A 9,479-nucleotide genomic window follows, 5' to 3' on the forward strand; every position below is an offset into this window, starting at 1 on the left:
CACCCCTTCACCCCTCCATCAGGTAACCGACGCCTGCGTCGACAGGGAGGGCTTCTTGCCGTAAAGCTAAATAAAAATAAATTTCCCAAATACTGATTACAGCAGGGTCTGTCCTAGACGTGATACATTCTAATTAAAGATGAAGACGAATGTGTTTGTAGTAATTATTCTAAAATCTTATGATTTCTGTGTAAAGGAAACAAAAGAGAAATTCGGAATAGGCATTAAAATCTATGGAGAAGAAATTAAAACTTTGAGGTTCAACGATGACTTTATAATTCTGTCAGAGGCAGCAAAGGAGATGGAAGAGCAGCTGAACGGAATGGACAGTGTCTTGGAAGGAGGATATAAGATGAACATCAACATAAGCAAAACGAGGATAATAGAAAGTAGTCGAATTAAATCGGGTGATGCTGAGGGTACTAGATTAGGAAATGAGACGCATAAAGTAGTAAATGAGTTTTGCTGTTTGGGGAGCAAAATAACTGATGGTGTTCTACGTAGAGAGGATATAAAATGTAGACTGCCAATGGCAAAGAAAGCGTTTCTGAAGAAGAGAAATTTGTTAACATCGAGTATAGATTTAAGTGTGAGGAAGTCTTTTCTGAAAGTATTTGTATGGAGTGTAGCCATCTACGGAAGTGAAACGTGGACGATAAATAGTTTAGACAGATAGAATAGAAGCATTCGATATGTGGTGCAACAGAAGAATGCTGAAGGTTAGATGGGTAGATCACATAACTAATGATGAAGTATTGAATAGAATTGGGGAGAAGAGGAGTTTGTGACACAACTTGACAAAAAGAAGGGACCGGTTGATAGGACTTGTTCTGAGGCATCAAGGGATCACCAATTTAGTATTGGAGGGCAGTGTGGAGGGTAAAAATCGTAGAGGGAGACCAAGAATGAATACACTAAGCAGATTCAGAAGTATGTAGGTTGCAGTAAGTACTGGGAGATGAAGAAGCTTGCACAGGAATGAAGAAGCTTGCACACGATAGGGTAGCATGGAGAGCTGCATCAAACCAGTCTCTGGACTGAAGATCACAACAACAACATGATTTATGTGTGTTTACTTTACCCATTTATGTGAATTGAATGATCCATTCATAGGATTTATATAGTAAAGCGCGAAGCAACTGGGAGACGCTTATATTTTACAAGAAACCGAAATTTGTTGGCTATAACCGATTTCATCCGCCCAACTATTAGACTCTTGGCGGACTATTGCCCCTTGACTATGAAGAATTGGAGCTCCTTCTGTGTCCTCAAGAGGAGAACTTTGTGCTTGTGTTAAAATGGACATTGAACTTAAGATGAGCGCAAAAATATTGGCTCTTCATGAACACACGTCTAAGAGTATAAGAAGCATTGCCTCCGTTATTGCTGTGAGGAAATCTAGTGTTTCAAGACTTATTAGGGCATATTGTGATGGTGCCTGATTGTCTCCAAAGGGAAAAGGCATATATGGACTAATGTGAAAAATCACCCCAAGAACTGACGAAACTCTACATACAATCAGTAGAGATTTATTGGCTACTGGGGTTGAATCTGACTCCAACATTACAACGTAGGTTTCTTGATTTAGGGCGGAAGGTACGAAAGCCAATAAGAAAGCAGTTGTTAACACCTTTCATCAAGAAAACAACGATTGTCACGGATCACAATATATAATGATAGGGAAACTATAACATTGAGTGATGAGTCACATTCTGCTGTGACAAGGATACAGAGCAATGGTTGTCAGGCTAAGCACGCATGAGTTAGTGAGAGTTGAGCATCCTGAGTAGACAGTAAAATAGCCTCCCAATTTCTTTTGGGCGTTTCTTCAGTGCAGGTAGCCCTGGGGCAGTATTTCCAATTGGTAGCATGACGGTTTCAACGAAATACATGGAAATCCTTAGACGCAGTATTGTGTCGTTCCTGCAGACATTTGTAGATGGTGGAGGAATGTTTTAACATAAACGTGCTTCAGCGGCCTTGTAATTCATCTAACTTAAATCCAAAAAAGGATTTTTGATGTACTGTGAACACGTCTCTTGTTAAAATTAACACATGAATACGTGTTACTGAATGTGGTAAAAGTGTAGTTTCAGGACAGTGAGAGGGCCCCTGTGACAGAGCTGTTCTAGGCACTTCAGTCCGGAACCGCGATGCTGCTACGGTCGCAGATTCGAGTCCTGCCTCGGGCATGGATGTGTGTGATGTCCTTAGGTTAGTAAGGTTCAAGTAATTCTACGTCCAGGGGACTGATGACCTCAAATGTTAAGTCACTTACTGCTTAGAGCCATTTGATCCAGGGCAGTGAACTAGGAAACGTTTCGTATAACTTGGTCGAATCCATGACACAACGTTTTCAGTAGCTCATTAAAGTAATAGAAGCACACATTAGTTATTGATATTCCCAATGCTAATAATTGAAAGCTCAAATTATCGTATGCACTGATGGCCGGGAGCACCCCACCTGGTGAAGTTCGGCCGCTGCGTAGCAAGTCTTTTCAGTTGACGCCACACTGAGTGACTTGCGCGTCAATGATCATCAAATGATGATGACGACAATTCGACATCCACTCGTCAGACAGAGAAAATCTCCGACCTGACCGCTAATCAAAGCCGGGAACACTGCATGGCAGTGACCACTAAACTAAAGAGGCGAACAGTCACTGCGACTCTATTATACGTATAGGGAGTAGTAGTAACATGGCGTTAAGGCGGGAGAAAGGGGTTGGGAGGTTCCTTTGAATTCAAAAAGAGCAAAGATAACAAAGGTGAAGGTGTGGAGGAGAAAGCGAGCATGCCCCAAGTCAGTCCTGAAAAGCTGCGTTGTGGCTGTTAAACAGCGTGTCGGCTGTTAGCTGTCAGTCAGTAAAAATTAGGTTGTGAGATGTCGGTCACAGAGTCGTACAGTGGCATGGTATCGCCAAATACTACTTATTAATGAAAAGAAGATGTGTGTTTGGTACAGCGATACAAAAACGAAGCAAGCTGTCTTAGAAGAGAGAACAACTGATATTTCATGCAGCGAAAGTTTCACGCGGGAGCTATCGAGGAAAAGAACGTTAAAGGAACTGGTATTCAGTCTACAATAAACTCTCACCAATGTCTGACTATTTTCAGACAGTGCCCTGACTAGCATGGATTATAAATACAAAACGACAAAAACATTTACATAACAGGTAGTGCTTTTCGAATGGTGAAATGACTGGGTCTCAGCTTTTGGACCAATCGTAAACGCTACAGATAGTATGAACACACTAATCCCTGCTACATTGATGATAAACATTTCGTGAGGAAGAGGTGAAAAAGGCAGCCAAATCTCTGCATTCCTGAAAACTCCTTGACCTAGGTTTCGACGTCTTTCAAAACGTCTTGTTCTCAAGGATCAGTGACTGCCACTGGTTAAATGAAGTTGTGGAGGGACGTTAAAATGTAGCCGTAAGGAACAAATGAAGATAAAGTTCACCTTCATCATAAAGTTCACCTTCATTAAAGTTCACCTTCAACCACAAAATATCGTGCTGACACATTATAAACTCCTTCACAACTAGTTGCTGCATGGCAGACGTCCAGATGTCAGGAATTCGGCCAACATCGGTAGCAGATAGAAACAATGCCAACGTTGTTTAAAATTCCCCAATAGTACACACGCAGTCACAGAAGTCATTGTACAAAAACAGGTCTACTTTTTACAACAAAAAAAATCGTTCAAATGTGTGTGATATCTTATGGGAATTAACAGCTAAGGTCATCAGTACCTAAGATTACACACTACTCAACCTAAATTATCCTAAGGACAAACACACACACCCATTCCCGAGGGAGGACTCGAACCTCCGCAGGGACCAGCCGCACAGTCCATGACTGATGCGCCCTAGACCGCTCGGCTAATTCTGTGCGGCCTACTTTTTACACAACCTGTCAGAAAAAATGAAGGATCCAGCAGATGTGTGCCGAAATCAATGTAACCATCAAGTCAGTGTAACTTTTTACACGTACACACCATCGGTGAGTGTGTGAATAAGCAGCAATTTTCTGTGATAAATAGAAAGACCAACACTGAGAGTTAATGTTGCTCTTATTTAGTGCTGTCACCAAGCTAATTGGCGTATATGGAGTGAAAAGGGATGTATGTCGAATGATCACTGTAAAGAACTCTGAAGTGCTGGCTGTCGTATGAGAATCGGCACCTGGTTTCAAAGGGGCCTCTTCGTGAGTCTCTATTTGACAGCCGGTTTCACCGCGATATGTGTGTGTCTGTAAAGCATTCAGATGTGACAGTGGTCCGTAGGCGGACTGCATGAGAATGTGAGAGAAGCATGGACTTCTGGTGAATGGTGTCGTATTGTGTTCAGCGATGAATCGTAGTTCCTGAAGACCCGGTTGACCTAGGCGCTACAGTCTGGAACCGTGCGACCGCTACGGTCGCAGGTTAGAATCCCGCCTCGGTCATGGATGTGTGTGATGTCCTTAGGTTAGTTAGGTTTAAGTAGTTCTAGGAGATTGATGACCTCAGAAGTTAAGTCAATTACTACACAGATCCATTTGAACCATTTTATTTGACCACCGTCGTGGGGTACTGCGGCAACCTGGACAGAAGTCCCCTCCTTCCAATGTTCCAGAGAGGGACAGCGAAGGGGTGGTGAGTGATCCGAGATGTGGATGCCTTGCCTGTCGTTTTCTGCTCGCCTCGTGCGTGGGAGCAAGCAGGGAAGGCAATCGGCAGCATCAAAGCCAGAATCGATTGGGTTTGGAGCGGAGTGGGGGTTCCAGTCGCTGGCTTTGACGACACTTTGACGGTCTTGGCATCAGATTTCTGCACATGCGTCACCGTTGGAGACTTGTAGGACTCTTCTTCATAGGTCAGGTTTCACCACACAAAGGAAACAGCCAGTCGGGTACTGGTGCACTTGTGTAGCGCGCGTAGGGGTGTTTTAGACGTGGGGTGCTCTGATGAACATTTGCAGGCGACACGCAGGTAACGAAATAAGAGTACCTGCAGCGAAAAGATACATCGATTGTAAAAATTGTACCATGTAAATTGTCGAAGTTCCCAAATTTACTAGCCTGCAGGACACTTGTCGCTGTCAAATTATTCTCGGAAGCGAGAGGCAGCTGAAACGCGAGGTAGAAACCTCAGAATTATATAGCGAGTCATGTAACATATGTCCGAAAGACAGATTAGACACCTTAGAAGGGAAAGTGTTCATTGCAGGTGACAGAAATATTATCACTAATGAGGCCTATTTAAAGTGTGACTGAAGCTATATGGACACGTACGACAAGTCTAGGTAATATCAAGTTAATTTTTGGATGCATTAACGGCCACCGGATTCCACTGTGGCAGTTTTAAAGTCATACAAATAAAATCTTGATGAGTAGCGAGGAAATACCCAGATGATGCAATATTAATTGCAGGTATCTTAAACCTACCGAGTATAGACTGGGACGTCTATGGATTCATTGGAGGAGGTGCGGACAGACAGTCGTTCGAAGTACTTTAGAACACTTTTTCCGAAAATTATCTTGAGCAGCCAACTAGGCAGCCCAGACGAAACGGAAATATTTTAGACCTTGTTAATTCAAAGAGGCTTCATCTTATCGTTAATATAGAGACAGCCAGTGGAACACTCGGCTCAAGAGCGAGTGGCAAATGGCGACAGCAAAAGTGAGTAGTGATTCGTGTGTCTGTTAAAAGATCGATGCGCGAAGCATACAACTACTGCGAGACCTTAGTGTCTCGTGGCTCATACAGTTTTCACTTAACTTATGGGAATGCGGCTGGATGATGACGTCTCTATTTCGACAGAGCACACCCTGCCTTTTTCAAGCCAAAACTTCAGCAAATAAGCGATGTGCACCACCTTAAGATCTCGATGGATTTCTTACTTCAGTTAGCGGGAATTTGTATGAATCTGATATTCTATAAGTTTTGCTGTGGTCTCTTTCGTCACTCGTGTTCCTCTGTCTGATTCATTACTGTTGATTGAGGTTAGGTTTCGTGCTTAATTAACGAACCTATTTGGACCTGTATTGACATACACTTTTTTTTCGGTGGTAAGTTACTGTGGGACCAAACTGCAGAGGTCATCTGTCCCTAGGCTTAAGCACTACTTAATCTAACTTATACTAACTTACACCCGTACCCGAGGGAGGACTCGAACCTATGACGGGGGAAGCTTTGCGAAGCGTGGCAAGGCTCCCCAGACCACGCGGCACTTACTTCTTATTCAGTGACCAGCACTACAGGCAGATGGAGTTGCCGTTGGAAGCCCAGTTGTCACTTTTATTGCCAATTTGTTTACAGAATATTTCAAGGAACGCCCCTTGGAGTGGAAACCTGCGTGTTTTTTTCGGATATTTAGACCATACTTTTGCTGTCTGACACAATAGCAGTGAACACCTGAGATCAGTCCATTCGAGTATTTGTTTCGCGGTTAAGTTGGAAAAGGAAGGCTGTCATTCCCTCCTTGAAGTGTTGGTGCCGCGCCGAGTGGCCGCGCGGTTTGAGGCGCCATGTCACGGATTATGCGGCCGCTCCCGTCGAGGTTCAAATCCTCCCTCGGGCATGGATGTGTGTGTTGTTCTTAGCAAAAGTTAGTTTAAGTTAGCTTAAGTAGTGTGTAAGTCTAGGGACCGATGACCTTAGCAGTTTGATACCTTAGGAATTCACACGCTTTTGAACATTTTAATTACTGAAGTGTTGCTCAGGAGAAAGTTGGAAAGTACATGTCGTCTATGGGACGCCTACTCACACTGACGTGTACCTGCAGGCTAACAGTTGTCACCATCCACTGCAATGTGAGTAGGTGCTTCGTACCTTGGCTTTCAGGGCCCAAATCATCTCGGTCCCTGAGACTTTGTCAGCTATGTTAGCCTGCCTCCAAGTCATCTTCCGGCAGAATGCTTACAGTAAATTGTAGAGCAGTTGTGTGTTGCTCTAACAACCGACTGTACAACGGGTGAGTGATGATAATACTGAGGTCGCACCAAGGTCTACAGCCTTACGCAGGGAGCGTTTCGAAGAGGATCGGTCGTATTTGGGGAAATATGATGTGAAGTGTGTTTTTTGACCACTGTCTGAGATGAGGGTTCTTTTAGGTTCCGTAACGGCTAATCTACAGTAATCCTTGCAGCTGTGTCGTGTCAAATATTGCTCTGACTATCAGGACTGCGGAGGATTGGTGTCCTAAGTATAAGCAGCACACACTTAACAACAGCCGAGCAAATCCGCCATTGCAGAACATTGTCTTGGCACCGGTCAACCAACGGAATATGACAACACGGAAATTCTGGCATGTACTTCCAGCTATTGGGTTAGTGTAATTAAGGAAGCTATTGAAATTAAATTAGGAAGTGATCTTATAAATAGAGATTGTTGGTTTTTTGTTTAAGTCATGCATGTAGTACTCCTCTCTCCCTTGTCCAAAAATAGGGTGAGAAATTTTACGCAACCTCACCGGTTGATTATTAATTTCACTATCGATAAATCCTGACGCCAGTCATATTGGGTTTGTGATGGCAGTAGTGTTTACAGTGTGTTTCTGTCTGTGTGTGTGTGTGTGTGTGTGTGTGTGTGTGTGTGTGTGTGTGACTGAGAGTGAGAGAGAGAGAGAGAGAGGGAGTTATTTTTCCGGAACATTGCAAAACTGAGGTTTTAGTTTCGCTTGCACACTTAATGCAATTATGCCTTGAAAATGCTTGTGTGTGCTCTATTAGAAATATCATCGGTTGTCGACGACGTCACCCGGCTGCATTCCCGTAAATTATAAGAACACAGAACTACCATCACAGTCATACCTTACCAAGGATCTAGCCGATAACCTGAGAATGTTCTGGTCCTGATATAAGTCGCTATACGTGTCGAAGGCTTCTGCGCAGTCCCTTTTGCCCAATCTTGAGTGGCAGTAGAAGATAGTAAAACAGAAGATGAAGTTTTAATTAACGGATTTAACAAATGGTTCATATGGAAGTATCTCAGAAACAAGCCATCGTTGGACCAATCCCCAAAGTGTCATATGGAGGACATAGTCATAGGAATCCCTTGTGTAGAGAAAGAACTGAAAGAGTTGTAAGGAAATAAGTCGCCAAGCCCGGAGGGATTGCCAGTTAGGGTTGACAATGAGTGCTCTATGCACTGACCCCTTGCGTAGGACGACGGTTCAATCCCGCGTCCGGCCGCCCTCATTTAGGTTTTCCGTGATTTCCCTAAATCGCTCCAGGCAAATGCCGGGATAGTTCCTTTCAAAGGGCACGGCCGACTTACTTCCCCGTCCTTCCCTAATCCGATGAGACCGATGACCTCGCTGTCTGGTCTCCTTCCCCAAATAACCCAACCCAACCCAACCCTTGCGTAGTTTGCAACTACCGCGAATTTCTCGCCCACCGCAAAGACCAAGACGACTGGAAGGAAGCACAAGTAACAAATGCATATAAGAACAGATTTACAAAATTACAGGCCATCATCATTAACATCGGTTTGCTGCAGAATTCTTGAAGGTATCCTGAGTTATAAAACAAAATTCCTTAAGACGTAAAACCTTCTGTCCACAAATGAGCACGGTTTTAGGAAACATCTGTCGTGCTTAACTCAGCTTGCTTTTTTCGCACATGATATCGAGTGTAGTATGAATGAAGGCCAACAGGGAGATTCCATATTCCTAGATTTCCGGAAAACATTGACGTGTTGTACCATTGCACACTTATAATGAAGGGACAAGCATATAGAATATGTTCCCAGGTACGAGAGTGGTACGAAGACATCTTAAGTATTTTAAACATAGCTGCGTAACAGCAACGGTTCCACGTAATTAGATTAAAAACAGCCGACCAGTTGCAAAGGATAAAGTAATCTTTACCTAGGTTTCGATAGATTTAAACCTATCTTCTTCAGAAGGCGGCAGTATTACATTAACATGGAGTGATATGTCATTGCCATTTTTACAAACATCTCCATAGCTCCATTAGTCCAAATAAAATATCCTTTGCAACTGGTCGGCTGTTTTTAATCTAATTACATCTTAAGTAATGGGACACAGTACGTTGTCCTCGACGGCGGATGTTTATCAGAGACAAGGTTATCATCAAGTGCGCTCTCCAACTTCCATGTACTTAATTTTATTTATCTGACAAACCCTACTCTTAGGGCTATATTTTATTTGGACTAATGGAGCTATGGAGATGTTTGTAAAAATGGCAATGACATATCACTCCATGTTAATGTAATACTGCCGCCTTCTGAAGATGATAGGTTTAAATCTATCGAAACCTAGGTAAAGATTACTTTATCCTTTGCAACTGGTCGGCTGTTTTTGATCTAATTACATCTTAAGTAATAGGACAAAGTACGTTGTCCTCGACGGCGGATGTTTATCAGAGACAAGGTTATCATCAAGTGCGCTCTCCAACTTCCATGTACTTAATTTTATTTATCTGACAAACCCTACTCTTAGGGCTATATTTTATTTGGACTAATGGAGCTA

The sequence above is a fragment of the Schistocerca cancellata genome, chromosome 6 (genome assembly GCF_023864275.1).
Source record: "Schistocerca cancellata isolate TAMUIC-IGC-003103 chromosome 6, iqSchCanc2.1, whole genome shotgun sequence".
In the NCBI taxonomy this organism is placed as follows: domain Eukaryota; kingdom Metazoa; phylum Arthropoda; class Insecta; order Orthoptera; family Acrididae; genus Schistocerca; species Schistocerca cancellata.